This window comes from Halyomorpha halys, unplaced genomic scaffold, assembly GCF_000696795.3.
Source record: "Halyomorpha halys isolate HHAL.00 unplaced genomic scaffold, Hhal_1.1 Scaffold1029.1, whole genome shotgun sequence".
Taxonomy (NCBI): Eukaryota; Metazoa; Arthropoda; class Insecta; order Hemiptera; family Pentatomidae; genus Halyomorpha; species Halyomorpha halys.
The window spans coordinates 385,133-408,499 of NW_027106971.1; positions in this window are offsets into that span (position 1 = coordinate 385,133).

A 23,367-nucleotide genomic window follows, 5' to 3' on the forward strand; every position below is an offset into this window, starting at 1 on the left:
AAGCTATATCTCGAGAACTATTTGACGTAAATAGCTCTTTTAGGGCTAATATTTAAGCAAATTTACTCTTCTTTAAAAAATGTTCCTTAGATTTTCTAGGGCTGTTGGTAGTTTTTAAGATATAGAGCTCCAAATGGAAAATTAATGTTTTGAAACAGGCGCCATTTTTTATTCTCCCTACCTATACTTGGCAGACTCATCAATTTTGACTAGTAATTATACATAGTTTTAATTTAAGTAATCAAAAATTGGGGTTATATAACTGCCTTTTTTTCTTCCCGGCTGTTGTACTATTGCATTTATCAATGATAATAATGATATATATTTCTAAAATAATGTTTAAAATCTATGAATACTGTAGATACATAATGATACACAGAGAAAGTTAAAAATGAAAGATAGTTTTAACTATTGTGATAGTAGGGACTGTACTGGTGATATGGCCGTTAAGTGTCAGCTTACAAGTGGGTTTAAAAAGCGACAGTAGCTTTACGGCCGCTCCACGTATCCTCAACTGTCACGCCGGACCTAGTATGACAATACTGCCGGGAAAATATATAGATAGAACCCTTTAATCTAATATATAAATATCAACATTTGTTTTTTCGTACTTCATGTGGTGCCATACTGGTTCATCGAATAGTGATGGGGAGTTTTGCTAAATGCTTAAGGTTTTCCCAGGAAGGTTATAGCTTATTCCGGTTCTTCCCGTAAGAAAAAAAATTATTAACAAAATTAAGCATTTTTGGCGCGTAGCTCATAAAGTATACATACATACATTTTCTTTATGGATATTATATGCCAATCGATCTGTCTCTTTCTTAAGTATAAGAAAAAATATTACTGATTATTCACTATAAATTAAAAAAACCAAAACATATATATTTTTTTAAAATGAAAAAGCTGTTATTTACTGTTATAAACGGAATAGCTTGATAATATAATAAACAATTAATTAAATCATTAATCCAATCAGTAAATAATTAAATATATTAATTTACATCAGACTTTCAATTTTATTCAATTAATCTATCTACATCCCTAAATCTAGCAATTGTGCCGGGTCTGCTAGTATATATAATAATAATAATGAAGGCCTATCGAACCCGAAGGTTCGATACATCCTTCCAGTGATACCCATCCAAACCCAATTCTACTAAATCAGTTTTAACGCAATCCTCCCATCTACGTTTCGGACCTTAACCCATTGGTTCAGTGATTATTAACATTTTAGGGATCCACTCGTTGCTAAGCCGTACAATCTTACACGCCCTCCTGATACGTCGCAATGCCATAACTTGAATTATATTTACCGAGTGCAGTTCCCTTAATTCAGTGTTATGTAGTCTTCTAAATTCTCCCGAAGAACCGAGTCAGGAGTAAGTCGAACTGGCCATTGCAAAATTAAAACCCAATAATGCAGATGGAACTGACAATATTCACAGTGAACAAATCAGGGCATGTGGTGAAATTGGAGTTTCTACAATACAACTTTTGGTTAAAAAGATCTGGGAAATTGAGGAGATGCCTGAGGAATGGAAGGAGTCACTACTTATTCCTGTTCACAAAAGGGGGCCGACGAAGGATTATAATAACTATCGAGAAATCTTACTCTTTCCTTTATCTTATAAAATATTTACGCTAATCTTAACTGGTCGAATCACGGAATACGCTGGAGAAATTATCTGAGACTACCAATGTGTTTTTAGACGAAATCATTCAACTATTGATCAAATTTTTTCATTACGGCAAATATCACAGACAAAGTTGGAATAAAACGAGGTAATTCATCAGCTTAATATAGATTTCCACTAGGCTAGTGTTTATGATTTACTTGAAAAGTGTCATGGTCTCCGTATATAATAATTTATTTGTAACTTACAATGAACGCATACTCTGGTTAAATTTTAATATGAAAAACAATTTTTTTCTAATTTTTTTTTTATTGCGGTATGATTATGCTTAATTACCACTATTACTTAATTCCCAAGACTGTAGCAGACTCTAATATATATCAATAAACAATAAATAAAATTAAAAATATGAAACAGAACAATAGGAGATATATATTACATCATTGGTTGAAGAAGAAACTTCCAAAAAAAAATTAAAATTAAAATCCCAATCTAATCTAATCACGAACGACGGATAGGTACTCATTTCCTTAATTCATTAATTAATTCGAGGAATAGTTACAATTCATTGCTTCTAATCCTCAATTATTTTTTATTATTCTTTTCTTTCTTATCCGAGCTATAAAAAACTTACGTCATGATGAAAACACGTAAATCGTCTTCGATTGTCACATAAATTTAGGACAGACAGATAATAAAGAAAGATTATTTAAAATATTTCGTATTTATCTATCATTTAGCACTGCCAACATTATTTCTAAGAACTTGTTAATTATTTCTAATAAAAAACATTAAAGATACTTTAGAAGAAATTTTTTTAAACATTCTCCCATTTATGCCAGTCAAACTATTTAATAATAATCGCTCTCTGCATACGCCTCTCTAGTGATGCCCCTCCAAACCCAACTCTACTAAATCAATTTTAACGCAATCCTCCCATCTACGTTTCGGTCTACCCCTCGGACATTTACCTGTCATTTTAGTATTTATTAATATTTTAGCGATCCGCTCGTTACAGAGCCATACGACCTTACTCGCCCATCTTATACGCCGCAATGCTATAACTTGAATTATATTTACCGGGTGTAGTTCCCTTAATTCAGTGTAGTGTAGCCTTCTAAATTCTCCCGTTAACTCATCCTTTTTCGGTCCGGATATTTTACGTAATACTTTATTTTCTAAAACCTTAAGGCGCTGTTCATACCTTAGTGTAAGAGGCCACGTTCCGCATCCGTAAAGAACAGTGGGGAGGATAATAGTTTCGTAAATTCTAATTTTCAAGTTTTTCAACAGAAGGGGCGTGCTAAGCGGTTTCGAAATTGAATAATAACGAGCATTTCCTACCTTCAACCTAGCTTTTATTTCTTCATCAATTTCATGTTTTCTAGTTACCGTAGAACCTAATTACTTAAACCTATACTGTTCAAACGTATTTCCTCCTATATCTATATCACCGAAATTGCCTGCGTTCCTACTGCTAACTATATATTTTGTTTTATCTATATTTATTTCGAGACCTAGTTCCTTATTGGAGTTTAATTAAGCGGTTTTATTTAGTCCTATGGTTTCCTTGTCCTCACTCAATAATACCAAATCATCAGCATTCCCTAGCACCGGTATTTTACCATCCAAAGTTAAACCTTTTCGGTATGCATCACACTTTTAATAACGTATTCTAGTGCTAACATGCCTATATTATACTATTATAATCTAACATAAATTTTACTAGATGTATTTATGTAAATAGAATTGTAAATGTTAATAAACGAATAAAACCTTAAGGCATTGTTCCTATCTTAATCTAAAAGGCCACGTTTCGCTTCCATAAATACAATAGGAAGTCTAATAATTTGTAAATTATGACTTTTTACCACCCAAAGTTAAAATCTTTTCGGTATTTATCACTCTCTTAAGACAAGTAAGACCCATATCGTATTAAAAAAAAACAATCAATTATACATTGATACACTTTATCAAAGATTTATTGAAAAACGGCTCTAACCAGTTTCGAGAAAATAAAAAATAATTTAAATATCGATTCCATTAAGGAATCGATACTTACAGTCAGTCGATTGAATGAAAGAAATTGCAGAACCTCAGAGAACAACAAAACTTCTTTTGTTGTCATTCCGCGAAAACTGGAATTAGAAATGTTTCACGATTGCAATAATTTAGTATATACCCCAATATATAGGAAAGTGGAAGTAATTAGAAATGGATTTTAATTTATTTTTGATGTAATAAAAAAATAATTATCTAGAATGTTTTATTTTTCCGAACGAATTATTAGGCGTTGGTAAGATTGAATGAACGTTCGCGAACAAGTTTTAGCCAGTTGGATTAGTGTCCAACCGGTGCCTATTCGTAAGAGTAAAACCAACACGTAAAATTGGGTTAGGGTTGGTTACACCGCTTCCTCTTCCTAGCCAGAACTAATACATAGTCTCCAGAGCCCTAGCGAAACAAGAAAGTTTTTTTTTTCACAATCATCCGTACAGGGGTGTGGGACAGTGAAGTGTTTTTCTTCGGGACGTATTTATGGAGAACTCTTTGGCCCTTGTACGACTATCTACCCAACTGTCCAACAGTATCTGTTTTTATTCCTCTGGACCTACCTGTTGGACAGATCCGCTATTTAGGACTCCATCTTGACAAGAACTTACTTGGAATCCCTATACTAGACTGAAACGATAAGAAAATACTCGTGTATTTCGATCACACACAACACCCACTTGATAGATGCTCTAAACTTTCCATTCACTACAAAAACTATTATATCCTACGATAATCATACATAAGTAATTGAGCTCTGAGGCTCTACCAAACCATCAAATTCCTCCCGTATCCAATCCTTACAATTTAAAATCCTTCGTAGGATCCTTGATGACCCTTTTTACGTCACAAACAAACTCATTCATAAAGACCTCACACATCCCTTTCGTTGAAGATTTGGCCCAAAATAGATAGGTATCCTTTTATTCTAAACTCCTTACCCATTCTAATCCGTTAGTTCTTTATCTCTCATCCTTAACTATAACTGACAATCCTTCGAGGCGTCTGAAAAGAAGATGGCCACGGGACCTTCTAACTTAAATTTTTACGTTTTGAAACATCCGTCATTTTTTATTCCCCCTACTTATATTTGGCATATTCATCAATTTAGACTAGTAATTATACATAGTTTTCAAAAAAGTAATAAAACATTGGGGTAAAATAACTGCCTTTTTTGCTCCCCAACTCTTGTACTATTATTAAGAGCTACTGATACAAATAATTCATTCGTATATGTACTAATATTATTTAACAAATTATTTCTAAAACAAACATCTGCCATCGAGCACATAATGTGCAAAACAGTTTAAGTGCATAGTAAATATTTTTTAAATGCCACTGAGTCTAATTCGCCGACAAACTAAATTTTCAACGTTCTACCTTATCGTGACCAAAACGTGCTATGTGCTCAATCAACAAGGCGAAAGCAAACCGAACGCTATGAAATGCAGCACGTTCAATGCTTTTTTGATTTCAAAAACAAGATAACAATTCCTTTCATAGTTATGTTGTAAACTTTTATGATAAATTCCCTTTCATAAAAAGAAAAGGAATTTTCATTGATAATTTGTATTAAACTATAACTGACAGCCTACTGATAATAGTTGACTATCGCAAATCAAAACGAATTAAAACTAACGGGTCAGGATTCGCTAAGAATTTGGATAATAGTGGTGTAAATTCTAATTCATAAATTTTGGGACAGAATGCGGAATTTATGTTTTTGGATAGAAGGCGCGAGCTAAGCAGTTTCGAAACTACCCCTTCGTGGTAAACTACCCCTAGTTCTGCTTTATTAAAAACACATCTGATCCATATGCCCCAATGAATTCTGAGTAAAACAAGTTTGTAGCCATTGTTTTTTAGTTTGTTTCTGAGCTTATAAAACATTATTTTTCATTTATTTCTCTGCGGTTAAGCCGCATTGTGGTTAACCAACCCAGAGATTATCACGAGCTGACTGTAATTCATAGTTTAAAAAATTGGTTTTCTTATTTTACATTGGTAAGATTCTTTGCCATTGTAACGTTGATACGAATAACAGAGGATAGGTATAAGACGTAAAGTCAGTTTGCGAAATGAATTAGTATTCGAGACGGACTCTGTTTATGCGCCGACAGGTGGCGGTAGGAAGAGCATGACCGGCTCTCGGCAGCCAATATCAACTCAAGGAGGCTGTGAAAAAAAAATCAGTTGATGGAAATATTTCAGGATGGCTTATAACCGTAAATTTTGACTTATCCTTAGTTATATGTTTATCGTTTATAGTTGCCCACGCTCAGCGAAGAAGGGGGTGAGTTAAAGGAAAATAAAAAAAAATAAATATAATCGCAAAAGGGAAAAAAAGGACAAAACAATAAAGAATAAATTACTCCTTAGGCGCCACGTTATTTTTTCTTGGAAATAACGAAAACCCCGTAGCATCATGCCCATAATATAACTAAAATAAACCCCTATATAAACAATTGTTGAATTATGACCACTGGAGAATACCTTTACATGTAGATAACAGAAAACCTAGGGTTGTTACCTACCCACCTGTTGAATTATCGTAATATTCCGTGAACAACAAAAAAACAGAAGTGAATAAACAAGTTGAAAGCAGAGAAATAACAGCAGAACTATATGGACAAAAGTTTAATAATAATGAGAAATATATGCACACAGAATGAAAAGGAAAAAAAAGAATTCTTATCAATTAATAAAGCAATTAAAACTTATAGGTTGACTTAACCTTAACTTAAATGCTTAACCTCAATAACTATATTTACATTATTATTCTCTTATCCAGGACATGCTGAAGAAACGTCACTGCACTATACCCCCACTTCTAGTGGTTTAAAGAGGGCCTTTAAACTATTACCACTTCACACTGAACAATCGTAACGTGTTCCAAAATCAAACTGTCACCTTCACAAAACCAAGACCCAATCGTCTAAACATATCGCTCGTGTTTTGTTTTCACCATGACAACCGTAACACCTCTTGTCTACGCAGATATCGCCAGTGTTTTTATTTCACCACGGCAACCGTAACAGGCTTTTAATTTAATTTGGTGAAACCTAGACATTTGTATTAGCTGCTGGAACTTCAAGTTCTTAAATCGAAATTCTTTTTAGAACAGAAATATGAGCCAAACACTAAAACTAAAATAACAAAAACAAAAAAGAAACTAAAGTATACCAGACTGAAGGTAAAATGGACCGCCCCAGCAAGATGATTCAGAAGGACAGTCATCAATCGAAAGCCAGACTGACGTGACTGACTTCAATCTCGAAGACACTACCAGTCCGAATGACACATGGAATGAGATAACGAACAGTAAGGTTTCTGGGGCGTTGCATCTTTCGATCTCTAATAAACAGAAGGATTGTTCCACCATTATTTTGGTATTTGGCGGTAAGAATAAAGTTAAACCCACGATATGGACAAAGCACTCGCAGCGTTTTCCCCATTTTCTAACTCTAATTCAAATTTTGAGTGAATGGATTCCAAAGTTTTATGATAATCCACCAGTATTACCTCAACATCATCAATCTGAATGTCAATCTTTAATTAATGATATTACATAAAAATGGAAACATAAATAGTTTTTAATGAATAAAAATATACCATTATGTTTTTAAAAGAGACAAAGTAAGTAAAAAAAAATGTGAAGAAGATGGTCGGGAGAGCCACAAAAAAGGAACCATAAATAGTTAATAACTATTTATTTGCCGACATTCACAATAGTCTATGTTATTTATTTTTTATATAAAATTATTATTGTACATCTTATTTTTATATAATTTTTTCAGTTATAGTTACATAATTTTGAATGAGAGGATTCCAAAATGTTATCGGTAATCCACCAGTATTACCTCTAACTATAAATTACATAAAAATGGAAACATAAAATAGGTTTTTAATGAAAAATATACCATTATGTTTTTAAAAGAGACAAAAAAACCATAAATAGTTAATAACTATTTATTTGCCGACATTTACAATAGTCTATGTTATTTTTTTTTTACATAAAATTATTATTGTACATCTTATTTTTATATATTTTTTTTTCAGTTATAGTTACATAATTTTGAATGAACGGATTCCAAAATTTTATCGGTAATCCACCAGTATTACCTCAACATCATCAATCTGAATGTCAATCTTTAATTAATGATATTACTTAAAAATGGAAACATAAATAGGTTTTAATGAATAAAAATATACCATTATGTTTTTAAAAAAAAAAAAAAAGCATAAATAGTTAATAACTATTTATTTGCCAACATTTACAATAGTCTATGTTATTGCCTTTTTATATAAAATTATTATTGTACATCTTATTTTTATATCATTTTTTTCAGTAATAGTTACATAATTTTTAACCTTACCTTAGTTTGATTTTTTGCATCTTTTTATTTTTTATTCATTGTGAGCATATTTTAAGTTGTTTTGTATCTTTTTTAGCCCTGATGAAGCCATAATAAATAGTTATAAAAATTAGTTGTTCCTTTTTGATCGCACCCCCGATCATCTCCTTCATACTTCAGTACTTTAATTTTTTTACATATACTGTATGCTGTGTAGACACAAACATGGTATATACATACAGATTTGCTGTATACATACACCGTATTCTACACAATAACTAAATGTCTCTTAGTGCCATCAATACCTATCAATTCTGGAATCGTAAGTTTTTGTATTCATATTTTATGAATTCGATCAAATACATAGGTAATAGTACAGATGGAAAATAAAATTATTGTCCACATTCAGAGTGAAGGGGTTCAAATGCATTAAACGTCTACCCTGTTGGCCAGGATAATCACAATTGTCCGATTATAGGGGGGGTGGGAAGGGGGGGGGTTCAGTTATAGAGACTTTTTCAAAGATATGAGTGCCAGCACCTAATAACATTTTATTAAAAGAAAACAAACTTTTTAAACTCACTACATAACTATAAAACATTGTTTGACCTTAATTTTTTCAGGATGTTACTGATAAAAATTAAATAAAAAAATGATACTGAGTAGAAATCAGAAGAGGAAAAAATGATTCTGAGCCTAATTAAAACTTAAAAAGAGTTTGTTATAGCTGTTAAATTTTTTTATAATATTCAAATATATTCCTATTCTAAATAGTAAAAAAGCCAGAAAGATGGATTGATTAAGTATTTGAGTATTTTCGATCACGCCACCAACAGCGGCGGATTAGTTCAAGGTCGGACGATTTAATTTTTATCAGATATCGTTAATGTTCAGTGAATATGGTTTCACAGCAATAAAATTGATCAACAGGTATAGAGCATGTCTTGGTAAAAATTGCATAACGAACAATATTTTTTTTTTTCTAATTTCATCTATGCAAAAGAAAGAGAAAAATCACATCGGTTGAAAGGCAAAATATGGAAGAAAAAAAAAGTAAGAAAGATACAAAAAGAGGGATTAAAAAAAAAAAAATAAAGTTTAGAAACAAGAAAAAAAAAAATGAAAAAATCATGTATGTTTGATTATATATTATATGTTGTAAGATTTTTAATAAAGTTTTTCTCCTAGTACAGTAAGGTTCTTTTTTTAGTTTTTCTACTATTTTATTCAATTCAAAAGTTTACCTTTACAATAGCAGAAGAATGTTGAATAAGTTTTAGTTGCATAATAATATGTTAGTATCGATATGTGGGCTATCGATCAAGTCCTCATTTTACATATTTAACAAACAAATTACAGTCATTGATTAGACGACGAGTATAGGCATGTGAATATTAACATTTAAAGAACCTATTAGTCGAAAACGTCCCTAAACATGAAAATGTTTTACGTTAAAAAACATGAAAATGTTAAAACCATATAGTACAACAGCCCGGTGGAAAAAAAAAATTAGTTATTTCACCCACTTTTTTCATTATTACTTTAATAATTATTACTCAAGACAAAATTGAAAATTGAAAACCTCACATAAAATCTTTCGAAGTAGAGGAAATATGATAAATATGAGTCATAGCAGAGCTCCAATAGTTTCCGAGATACAGTTTTTATAATAAAAAAATTCATAAAACATATAGTGAAAAATCAGTAGTTAGTGTATTTATTGTGGGAAATCTTTATCTCAGGAACTATTAAAGGCAAAAATTTCTATTAGGACTCAAATTAAAGCTAGTTTAATGTACCATAAAGTAGTTTATGACGTTTACCTTCGTAGAAGAAGTATTTTTTATATCTGGTATGTATTTCTTTTTTTTTATTTTGCCAAAATAGAAATCAGAAGAGTTAAAATAAATCGATAGTATTTTCATATTCTATATATCTCAAAACATAAAGGGACCCTAACATGTTGGAAATCAAGAAAGTTCAAATAAACCGATGGGTAATATTAAAATCGATAGCATTTTCATATTCTGCATATCTCAAAACATATAAAGGGACCCTAAATGTCTTAGAAATCAGAAAAGTAAAAATAAATCGATACGCGATACTAAAATCGATAGTAATTTTATAATCTACATATCTCAAAACATATAAAGTGACCCTAACATGTTCGGGATCAAGAAAGTTAAAATAAATCGAAACGCGATAATTAAATCTATACGCGATTATAAAATTAATAGCATTTTCATATTCTGCATTCCTCAAAACGTATAAAGGGACCCTAACATGTTAGAAATCGGAAAAGTAAAAATAAATCGATACGAGATCTTAAAATCGATATCATTTTTCTATTGTGCATTCCTCAAAACTTATAAAAGACCCTAAGATGTTGGAAATCAAGAAAGTTCAAATAAACCGATAGGTAATCTTAAAATCGATATTCTCGTATTCAATCCAAAATCCTCAATGCTCCTTACTTTGTCACAAATTGAATCATACATAAAGACCTTAAACCTTAATGTTCCCTATGTAACCGATCTAGCCCGTACCAGATATCACTCCTTCCATTATAAACTCCCTAACCACTCAAACCTCCTAGTTTCTAATCTTGCATCCTCTTCCATTCCTGACAATCCTCCGAGGCGCCTGAAAAGAAGATGGGCACGAGACCAGCTAATGTAAAATGTCATTAGAGTGCTACCAATGGGTAGTTTCTCTATACGCCTGTAACACTCCAATTTAACTTAGATCAGATTTACTAAATGTATTATAATGTACAGTTGTAAATAGCAATAAATAAATATTTAAAAAAAAAAACTACTTTATAGTACATTAAACTAGCTTTAATTTGAGTGCTCGCAGACATTTATACATCTTATGGTTGCTGAGATATAGATTTCTCAAAATAAATTCACTAACTACTGATTTTTCAGAATTTTGTTTATGAAATATACATTTTTAAAAAACCTGTAATATTGAACGTAAATAGCTTTATTAGGTCTCATAATTTAGCTAATTTACTCTACTTTGAAGGCTATAAGGTTTTTCAGTGTTATTGGTAGTTTCAACGATATGGAGCTTTGAATGAAAAAAAAATGTTTTTTATCATTTTGAAACAGGCGCCAATTTTTATTCCTCCCAACTATTATTGACAGACTTCAATCAATTTTGACTAGTAATCATACGCAGTATTCATCAAATTAATCAAAAGTTGTAGTGAAACATCGTACTAATGCGATGATCGAAATGACACTCGAAACCCGCTAACCCCACCGCTGATAAGAGCGGCCATGAATGGAAGCGCATTATCAAAACATTCGCCCTAGTTAGTTTAGAACGGCAATGGAGCGTTTCGTAGTAAGGCTAAATGTATACGTTGCAACGCAAATAAGCCGGCTGTTAATTAGATAACACCTCGTTCAAACAAACTCGAGTTTACTGCTAAAGGTGCCCTTAGTTAAATATTTGTCTTTGATTAGTAACTTGAATCAGGAGAGGATTATCTAAAGAGGGAGAGAGTAGTACAAGTCAAGAAAACGGCCGAAATAACTAAAGTGTTTTATAAGCTATAGGAAATTCTGAATTGTGTGTGTTCGAAAAAAGAAAAAACCTAACAGAACTTTTTTTTTTAATAATTTATTTATTGTTATTTACAACTGTATAAAAATACATACAACAAGTAAATTTTCTGTTAGTAATAAAATAACATGATAAAACATGTGGAGAATCTACCCATTGATAGATCTCCAATAACATTTCTAGAGAAGATCTCGAGGCTATATTTTTTTCAGACGCCTCGGAGGATTATTAGGTAATGAAAGAGAAGCCAGGTTAGAAACAAGTGGGTTTCGGTGGTTGGGAAGTTTATCATGAAAGGATTGGTATCTGGTTCTGGCCAAATCGGCAACATATGGAACATTAGAGGTCCTGATGGATGACTTGATTTGTGACAAAGTAAGAAGCACTATGGATTTTGGACTGTAGGATTGGATTCCGGATAGTACCTTCCGGCCCAAAAGGAGAAAAAAGGCAGTTATCTCACCCCAATGTTTGATTACTTTAATGAAAGCTATGTATAATTAATAGTTGAAATTGATGAGTCTGCCAAGTATAGGTAGGGAAAATAAAAAATAGCGGCTGTTCAGAGATATAAAAAAAAAAAATTTCATTCGGAGATCTATATGTTAAAAAGTAGGAACAACACAAGAGAACGTCATTTAAGGAAGAGTAAATTTTCTAAAATATGAGCCCTAATAGAGTTATTTACGTTAAATAGTTTTCGAGATATAGCTTTTTAAAAAGCAACATTTCATAAAAATGTTGTACGGTACGTACTGAAAGATCAGTAGTTAGTGAATTTATTTTGAAAACTTTATATCTCAATAACTATTTAACGTACAGATATCTATTAGCACTCAAATTAAAGCTAGTTTAATGAGCTATAAAGTAGTTTATAATATTTATTTTCGTAGGAGGAATAGTTTACAAGAAATTCGCTAAAATAAATTGATTTATAGTTGATCGGACAAATTTTCATTTACCAAATTTATATTCATATGTGAATATCATAAAAACTACTACTCCTACGAAGATAAGTATCATAAACTACTTCATAGTAAGTTAAATTTCCTTTATTTTGAGTGTTGGCAGACATATGTGCGTCTTATGGATCTAGAGATATATTTTTTTAAATATCCAACATTTTATACAAACAACTAGAAATTAATATTTTGTGAGTTTATTTTGTGAAATATCATAAAAACTACTACTCCTACAAAGATAAACATAATTAACTATTTTGTAGTAAATTTAACTAGCTTTAATTTGATTGCTGGCATACGTCTGTACGTCCAATGGTTTCTGAAATGAAGTTTTTCATAAATCAAACTTATTGTCCGAAATACTATAAATCAATTTATTTTAGCAAATATCATGAAAAATACTATTCCTACGAAGGTAAAGGTCATAAACTTCATTATAGTCTTTTAAACTAGCTTTAATTTGGGTGCAAATAGACATCTGTACGTCACATAGTTCCTGAGATATAGATTTCTCAAAATAAATTAACTAACTACTAATCTTTCAGTAGATTTTTCTGAAACGTTGCTTTTTAAAAAACTATATTTCGAGAACTATTGGGCGTAAATAAGTCTTTTAGGGCTAATATTTAAGCAAATTTACTCTTCTTTATACAATGTTCTCTTAGATTTTCTAGTGTTGTTGGTAGTTTTTAAGATATAGAGCTCCGTTGAAAAAATAATGTTTTTGTAAGGTTTTGAAACATCCCACATTTATTATTCCCCTACCTATACTTGACAGACTCATCAATTTTTACTATTAATTATACATAGTTAAAATAAGTTAAAATTATTTTTTTAATTATAAAAAATTATTTATTAGTGCTAATGTTTCGGCCAGAATTCCTTGCCTTTATCAGAACTTAAGAACTAAAAACATGATAAAAACCAATAAATAAAGGATATGTACAATTTATTATTTAATTCATTGGTTGATATCCTGATTTTAGTCTTAGCCCTGATGAAGGCTAGAAATTCTGGCCGAAACATTGGCACTAATAAATAAATTTATCCACACTCAACAATATTCTCACCATTATAATTGTATTTACAAGTCTTTAGTTTCAAATATGATAAATATAGTAAGAGATAGCATTGCCATAGTGAAAAATTTCGGAATCCAGTTTTTGACGGAAACACGTTTAGAGTTCCCTCAAGTCAAAATAACCAATTTTCGCAAATCAGTTGGTGTCTATGTGAGTAGTAAGGCTAGCTAAAAAACGAAAAGTTGTACGAAACTGAAATTACATATTTAAGGCAGGTATATGCTTAGGACGTGACAGCAACTTTTTCGATAAAATCGACTAAATAGAATTGGCACTTTATAGAATCGATTTTTCACATTTTTTTTCGAAAACGTCTCAAAAGATTCCGATTAAATTCAACATATCGATATACAATTAAATAGTCTTTAATATAAGCTAGATCTTATTCTAATTGAAATATTATGACAGGACCTAAATGCCGAATTTTCTAAATGCCTTCCTGTAAATTACATTTCATTTTGTTTGTCTGAACTAATTAATCATTTAATATTTTTGTTTGTAATATAAATTATAAAATTATGAGATGATTAATTTAAGGAGATGAGAGCAAAAATATTTCTTCGAGGTTTGAAAACACATTCGTGTCGTAATATGAAAGTTGAAATGCAAAAATTTTTAGAAACAAATCATATTGACAAACATAGAACAAGGCGAAAAACGCCTAAATAAGTGGACAAGTTTAACTGTACTGGTGCCAGAGTTAGGCAAAAATTAGCTGTGGTTGAAACTAATAGCTAATATTGCAATGGATACAATATTTATTTATCAATGGTTTATTCATGAAAAAGGGTCGTTTCCATGGCAACAATTTTGGCTATTAGTCTCAACTATAGCTAATTTTTGCCCATCTTTGACTGGCGCATGCGCATTTCGTCTTTTGGTCAGTCTGATACTGTTGTCATGTCAACATAGTTGTTAAATAATTCCATTTTTTAATTTCACTTAACCTATATTTAAGCCTTTGAGTTGACAAAATGACTAACTCTACCAAATTATTTTTAGTATTTTAAATATTGATTACGTAAAAATTTAGAATTGATTAAATGATTAAGGACTAAACGTAAATTTTAGTTACGTGTTACATTTTTATATTTCTGTCATACTTTTGCTAAACAAAAATGTTAAATTGTAGGTAGATAGTCGGGCTGGCGGATAATTAAGGTATCAAAATAGTAAAAGAAAACTACTTATTATTAACCAATTATAGTGGTTAACAATAAATAGTTTTCTTTTAATATTTTGATACCTTTATTGATCACAACCCGGACTATCTTTCTATAATCTACTTCATACAGTTAACTATCTTCTTCCGACAAAAATGTTAAAATTTTGGAACGAGAAATATTATCACTGTTAAAATTGAAATTTTTCAATCTTTCAACTAAAAGTCCCATTCGGAAAATTAGCACGGGTATATAATGTCACAAAGAATAATATAAAAACATCTTTTCTGAAAAGAGCTGGGTTAATTTCAATCTAAAGTAAGGTAAGTGAAAGCAGTGTCATGCGAGCACCGAATTAGATTGTATTTTTTTTATAATAACTATGAATATTTTTATAAAGATAAAAAAAGTTAACGAGTTTAATATAATCGATACGATAAAAGATGAAAGTATATCGAAAACATAAATAAAATTAATCGATACTGTAACACATTTCAATTATTCCGAATAAAAGGTGAATGGACTGTTATCTGGAACACGCAACAACAGGTCAACAACTTCGGCCAGCATTAAACTGTATTTATTTAATACATACTTCTCAAGAAAGGATTACATAAATCTGGATACACAAGAACCTCGCTTATCCGCCCTTCTTCGGACCGGTTAAGCGGGAGATCCAAGCTGGAATGTGTATATTCATATGTGTATTAAATACATATGATTGCTGATATTGATATGAGTTTGATGATATTGATATGGTCAAGATAATTTGTAATTAAAATCTTTTAAATTTAAATGAAAAAGTGACAAAACAGGTTAATTTTAACTACAATGTATTACACCTAGGCAAATTTTAAACAGTTGATGTGAGGCAGTGAAATTATAATTTAAGATAGTCCTTGATGATGCCCAAGTTGGCCAAAACGAGGGCAATTGAATATATTAATAGTGTTAAGATTTAATAGATGTAATTTATTGTTTAAAATAAATTTTAATTCAATTTTAGTCTCATAATAATTTTTATTTCTTTATAAGTCCGACGTTTCGGCCATCCTCAAGGACAATCTTAATACAATTGTAGAACCACATCATTAAAAAAACAAATTTTCGATTCTTCACATTCAAATAAAAATTCAAAATTTTTATCACAGTCAATCTTCTCTATTATAATTTATCACACCACATATCATTGTTGTGATAAATTATAATAGAGAAAGTTCACTGTGATAAAAAGTTTTAATTTATAATTTAATGTGAAGAATTGACAAATTTGGGCAATTTGTGTACAGAAAGTAATGACCAGGACAGAATAGCCTGCATAAAGTTGTTTTTAAACGATGTGATTTTAAAATAGTCTTGAGGATGGCCGAATTGGCCGAAACGTCGGACTTATATAGAAATATAAATAATTTTGAGGCTAAAATTGGATAAAATTTATTTATTTAAGCAATAATAACCAGTCCCAAGAAAGTTTAAAGATTATATGTTAAATTTTTTTTTTATTTTTTATTTATTTCTTTTTTTTTATTTTTATTTAAAAACATTTTACAATATAAGGTCACGAGGCCATCTTCTTTTCAGTCGCCCCGGAGGATTGCCAGGAATGGAAGAGGAAGCAAGGTTAGAAACTAGTGGGTTAGGGTGGTTAGGGAGTAATGATTATATAATTTATAATAGAAGGAATGATATCGGGTTCGGACTAGATCGGTTACATATATAAAATATAAGATGCCAATTATTTTAATTAAATAATTATAAGTTATATTATATTAGAAATATTAATTTAACTCATATTTTTTTTTCGGTTGACTCTTTAGACCTTGCAGATGCTTTGCCGCCTTCTACATGCCTCCCTTTCTTGGGCTACTGCTTTGCAATTAGCAGCTTACAGCTCTTTTGCATTTTAGTCCATTTTATGTATCCATCTGGTTTCTGGCCAACCACGTGGTCTCTTGTCAACTATACTAACATTCATTGTTGTCTAGAGGCGTCCTGATGTATTTTTTTTTCTGGATCTATCCATAGCGAAGGTGATGTTTGCCTAGTTATCTATAGGTGACCAACCCCAACCATGGTGGGTCTCAGAAAGATAGACCGAGGCCAAACCATCTGAGCTACGGACGGCACTCATGGATTGTTTCGAACTACATGCTCCACCCATATAAACCTCCTCACCTTCATATCAAGATATACTAGGGGTATTCATGATTTTCTGTTAAATGTAAAATGTTTTACCATGTTAAATTTTATAAGTATAGGATTGTGAGCTGCACTATTTAAAGTCATGTTAAATGGTAAATGCATGAGAGCTCTTAGCGGATTTTTTGAACAACTCGCTTAGTAACCTTTCCTTTCAAAACTTCGTATTATTGTTCACTTCTAAGTTTTCACTAAAGTAATTTATTACAACATGCCTTAAATTGAGTGAAAAGAGTAAGTTGTGTAATAGGTTTGGCTACTGAGTGTCTTGTTGATCTTTTAACTTGTTAGGAAGAGAATCAAGATGAGCTAATTGACAACTGTCATTACATTATTATTATTGTTATCCATTGCTTTATTAGTAATAAAAACATCCAAAACAATACTAACACAAACTGCAAGCAAGTAACCTAACACGAATACAAATAAAATGGTGACGAGCTCAGCTGGTCTGTTGCGTGACGTCATTCTCCATTTAGCAGACCTTGTAACAGACTCTCATCCATGTTACATGTTATATAGATTTAACATGGTATAAGAAGGACATATTTCTCCTATTAACATGAGTTTTTCCATTTACCACGCTTTAACATGTTAAACTAAAGATCATGAATACCCCTACTGACTGACCAGTCTCTGCAAGCAGTTTACCGTTAGTTCTTCACCCTGAAGTATCCAAGGCACCGATTCCTCATCGCTCCTGTATTTATACGGGGGACTTTCTTTTCAAATTTTGCGATTCCGCTTTCGAGGGTACTTGATAAAGATAGTTATACAGATTTAACTTATGTACATAGTGAAATACATAACAAAAAATTATTTTTAAATATAAAATATGTAAGTAGAGTTAAAATACACAACAAAATATATATTGAGCAGGTTAATACGTGTCTTATTTTTTCTTCTTCTGTTTTTTTTTTTCCCCCGTATTGTTTTTTTTTTTTTTGCACCATCCATCCAAAATTGACCTATTTGAAAATCAGGAAACGCTTATGGAAATCAGTTCCATTTTTTTTTTTCTCCCCAAGATTTGCATATATTGATATGAGGCCATTTAAATAAGCACTATCATATTTAACATTTCATCAAAATCAGATTATCAGTAATAGGTATTATGTTTATATTGAGTTAAATTAACAATAGGCTGAGACGGAACAAATTTGTTCCTCAATGCCACAAAATGTAAAAATTCGAGGCAGAAATTTTAGATCATACGGACAATTTTATTATTCTCTTACCTTAGGCAGACGAGAAGCAATAGGTGACGAAAGTTAAATTTACTAATTAGGCAAGAGAATTTGTTGATACAGGTGTTCCGATCGAACAATGGGACCAATGAATAGCTAGCATAATAATGGAAATTACAAAAAGATTAGTTGAAATATTAACACTAAGTATATTACTTAAAAAAAAAATTAAATTAAAAACTAACCACAAATGTTCCTGACCCAACTGCTTTTTAACTCCCGTGATCAACCCATTCCCATAATTTCATTAAATTTTACTTTATTCATGTATTATTTGAGACCAACAACAGTAAAGATGAAGTTTGTCAGTACAATAATAGGGGTATTCATGATCTTTAGTTTAACATGTTAAAGCGTGGTAAATGGAAAAAACTCATGTTAAATAGAGAAATATTTCCTTCTTTTACCATGTTAAAACGATATAACATATAACATGGTTGAGAGTCTGTTACTAGGTCTACTAAATGGAGAATGACGTCACCCAACAGACCAGCTGAGCTCGTCACCATTTTATTTGCTTGGATTTTGTGTTTTAACTGTGTTAGTATTGTTTTGGATGTTTTTATAACTAATAAAGCAATGGATGACAATAATAATAATGTAATGACAGTTGTCAATTAGCTCATCTTGATTCTCTTCCTTACAAGTTAGAAGTGTCAACAAGACACTGAGTAGCCAAACCTTTTACTCAACTTCCACTTTTCACTCAATTAAAAACTGAAAACTTAGAAGTGAACAATAATACGAATTTTGGAAGGAAAGGTTACTAAGCAAGTTTCTCAGAAAATCCACTAGGAGCTCTAAGGCATTTACCATTTAACACAAAATCATTAATAACCCTAGTATGAATAGAAATAGACATGAACCGATACGAGTATTTTTTCTCCTGTAAAATCCGTTATTCGAAATTTGATTGTAAACTTTAAAAACGGACTGTAGAGGTATTCAAGATCTTTAGTTTAACATGTTAAATGGAAAAACTCATGTTAAATTGAGAAATATTTCCTTCTTTGGCCAAGTTAAAACGATATAACATATAACATGGTTGAGAGTCTGTTACTAGGTCTGCTAAATAGAGAATGACGTAACACAACAGACCAGCTGAGCTCGTCACTCACCAATTTTTTTGTTATCGTAATGACAAACAATGTAAAAAGCGATATAGTATTTTACATATTACTTGTACGAAGTTAGTGTTTTTATTGTGTTAATATTGTTTTGAATGTTTTTAAAATTAATAAAGCATTAAATGACAAAAATAATCAAGTTATGACAGTTGTCAATCAGCTCATTTTGATTCTCTTCCTCGCAAGTTACAAGATCAACAAAACACTCAGTGGCCAAACTTATACCATTCCACTTTTATCTCACTTTAAGCATGTTGTAATAAATTCACATTAATCAAAACTTAGAAGTAAGCAATTAGATGAAATTTTGGGAGGAAAGGTTATAAAACAAGTTGCTGAGAAAATCCGCTAGGAGCTCTTATGCATTTAACTTTTAACATGACTTTAAATAGGGCTGCTCAAGATCCTGTACTTTAACATGGTGAAACATTTTACATTTTAACAACATCATGAATACCCCTAACATTTCCTCTGTTGACCGGAATACATATAAAATTTAGTTAATTATACTTGAAAATAATTATGAGGAATTAAACAACAAATACATTTCACATGCTAATTGAAGTTCTATGAGCACCGGTAACAACATCGATTAAGTATTACTTAACACACCATAATGGGTAAGACGTGCCATATGGATATTTACGTATAGTTCATCATTATTATGACGAATGATTCGGATTCGTAATAGGAAATTACCCATCATCCGCGTCATTTCCATAAAATTCCTTGACTCCACGTTCAAAAACATTTTCTGACTTATACGGGTTTTCCTTGGAAAATCTGAATACAAAGGGGCAGTTATTCACCTTTATGTAGATTTCAAAAAAGGCTTACGATTTTAATGAACGCCAAAAACTGATAGGGAATACCAAAGAAGTTAGTAAACGTTTAATAAGTTAGGAATCAGTAATCATTATTCTAAGAAGTTTGAGGTTAGAAAAGGCAATTCTGTATCACCTGTCTTTTATAATATAGAACTGGAATATGTTATCAGAAATTTGATGCATACAGAAAAGGGTTTAACTGTAGGTGGTAAAATACCGCTGCTTGGGTACGCTGATGATTTCGTAGTATTGGGTGAGGGAGGACAAGGAAACAATAAAACTACGTAGATAAACTCAAGTAAGGAACTAAGTTTCGAAATAAACACGGATAAAACAATATATCTGACTAGCAGTAGAAACGCGAGCAATTTCGGTGTTATAGGTGTAGGAGGAAATACATATGAACAACTAGATAGGTTTAAAGTTTACTAGAATTGACAAAACTATTATCCTTCACTCTGTTCTTTATGGATACGAGAGTGGCCTATTACACTAAGTTTCGAACAGCGACTTGATGTTTTCGAAAATGGTTTCAGAATAAAAAGATGAATTAACGGGAGGATTGAGAAAGCTACACAACGCTAAACTGAGGGAACTACACCCAGTAAAAATATCTCAGGATATAGTAATGTGGCGAATAAAATCTACGAGAATGGATCCCTAAAAATTTAATAAAAACTGAACCAATGGGTAAACGTTCGAGGAGAAGACCGAAACGTAGATGGAAGAATAGCGTGAACACTGATTTAGTAGATTTGGGTTTGGAGATGCGTCATTGGACAGAGGTATATAGAGAAAGATTATCAGTATCGGCATCGAACCTTCGGGTTCACTAAGCCTTAGTCATTAATTGTTATTTACAGATTTTTCAAGTTCTATAAACACTCTTTATATTGAAAAGTGTTTATGTATACGGGTTTGCAAGGTGATGTGATGATTTGAGAACTAGTGAAAAATAAAAACATTATTCAAAACACTGGGTTTATCGAGTTTTGAAATTAATCGTATCATATCACTATTAGTAAACCACTTAAGAAAAATCCTACAAACGTGCATGCACCAGTTTGAGGGCAAAAACTATTCCCACTTTACAAATTTACAGGCTTGGGCCTGTTTAGGAGAAATATTTCAAACACAATAATAGTAGATTCCAGTGATTGGTTACCATGGAAACCTGAAGATAATGCTTTGGAAAAGTCTTAAAGTTTCAAGTTTTATCAATTTTTCAAAAAATACTTATTGAATTGAAAATTTTGTGTTTATATTGAAAGAAATAAAATGAAGAATGGTTTATTATTTTGGGACTAGGTCCCTTTAGAACAATTATAACGTAATTATATTATAACATTATATTGTAATTATATTATAACATTATATTGTAATTATATTATAACATATATTTGTCAAAAACTTAATTATAGTTAATTATGACTTATACTGAAATTGTATATAAATAATTTTAGATACAGAGATTTAAAAAGTAAACCTACTAAATACATGAAAAACCAAACAAAAAGATAGTTACAAATTATCTGTACTATTATAATATTGGATTAGACTGATGAAGTAAAAGGTAGTTAAATAGAAGGGTTTTAAACGAGGGAAGGGTTGGCACATGACGCATGATACATGTTGGCCAAGCCATGGCGAACTCAGACATACGCGAGCATGTGGATGGGTGGCTTGGCTTGGTTGGCCAGAGCGCTCGTGTAGCATCTCCACCATTGCTCTTTGTCTAGGTGCAACTGAGGAAGTTAAAGGTGTTTTTTGGTACTATTTATAATAAGTTTTATATTTAATCTTATTTATTTATATTTAATTTCCTTTCATTTTCTTTTTTTGTAATAAAAATAATACAATTCAAGTGCAATGGCTGAAACCACTAGTACGTCTGCCATGCTTGCCTCTCTGAATAACACTGGCATATGGATGGTCCGCTCTTTGTTTGCCGAGCATTTGTACGAGCCTCCGATCCGTAGCGAGCGGCCAACATGTGGATCCATCGTTAGATGGAATGGAGTTCCAGAGATATGCAGCTCGGGTAATAAATGATTTATCAAACGCAGCAGTTCGGTAAGGTGGAGGGTAGATATGCGTTGAACCGGACCTGGTAGTACGGTATTGGATTGAGAATTCGAATTGCATGTTTTCTCTGGTGATTCCGAAAATAAATCGTACTGCGCAATTCATAAGACGTTTAAGTTTCGATTCGAGATTATCCCCACCATATACGAGGCAGCCATAGTCAAAGTGGGGAAAACAAGAGAGGAAACTAACAGTAGACTGGTTTTAAGTGGAAGGAGATAATATGAGATAAGAAGATACATAGCTATAAAATTTCGAATTTGCAATGCCACAATAATAGCTAAACACGTATTAGGTTTATTACGAATGGAAAGAGACCTTGCAAAATATCTTTACTCTTCGATATCTCATTTACAAGTCAGCTTCAGTCGAAATGATAGTGTAGGGGTCCTTCGGTATTCAATTAATTCACGTCAGTCCTGCTTTTAAATAATTATCATACCGATTGATCATTCCCTTAATATTGGGTTTTTATATCTCGAAAACAAGAATTCTATTCATGAACAAATAACATTAAAAACGTATAATTATTACAATATCTGATAAAACAATACTAAATACGGACATTCTTCACATCAAATAAATAATGAGAAGATAATTGATGGAGAGGGGGATTGCACAGTACGTAAATTAAGCACTTGATTGTTCACCTAATTAGTATTAATTCACTTAATGTTTATTATTAATACATTAATTAAATAATTACCTAAGTATTAATTAATTAATTGTTATGTATATTTCCTAATTTGTTGGTTATTATTTTTTTTCTTCTCTAAGTTAAGGTTGTTATCTCGTTTTGTTTTTCAACTCTGAAACTTCGGCACTAATAAATAGATTTTACTTATTCGCATATATTTACTGACAGCATCCCGACTATCTTCTTTTCATATCAATCTACTGTTAACACCTTATTTCAAATACAAAATTTACTTTAAAACTAGCATTGTTTGGATTCGTGCAAAGACTGATCATAGCCAATCCAGGCAGCATTAATAGATTAATTTTACTTTAAAATAGAAAAAATTCATGTATGAAGTCGATAGCATGCGACAGATAAA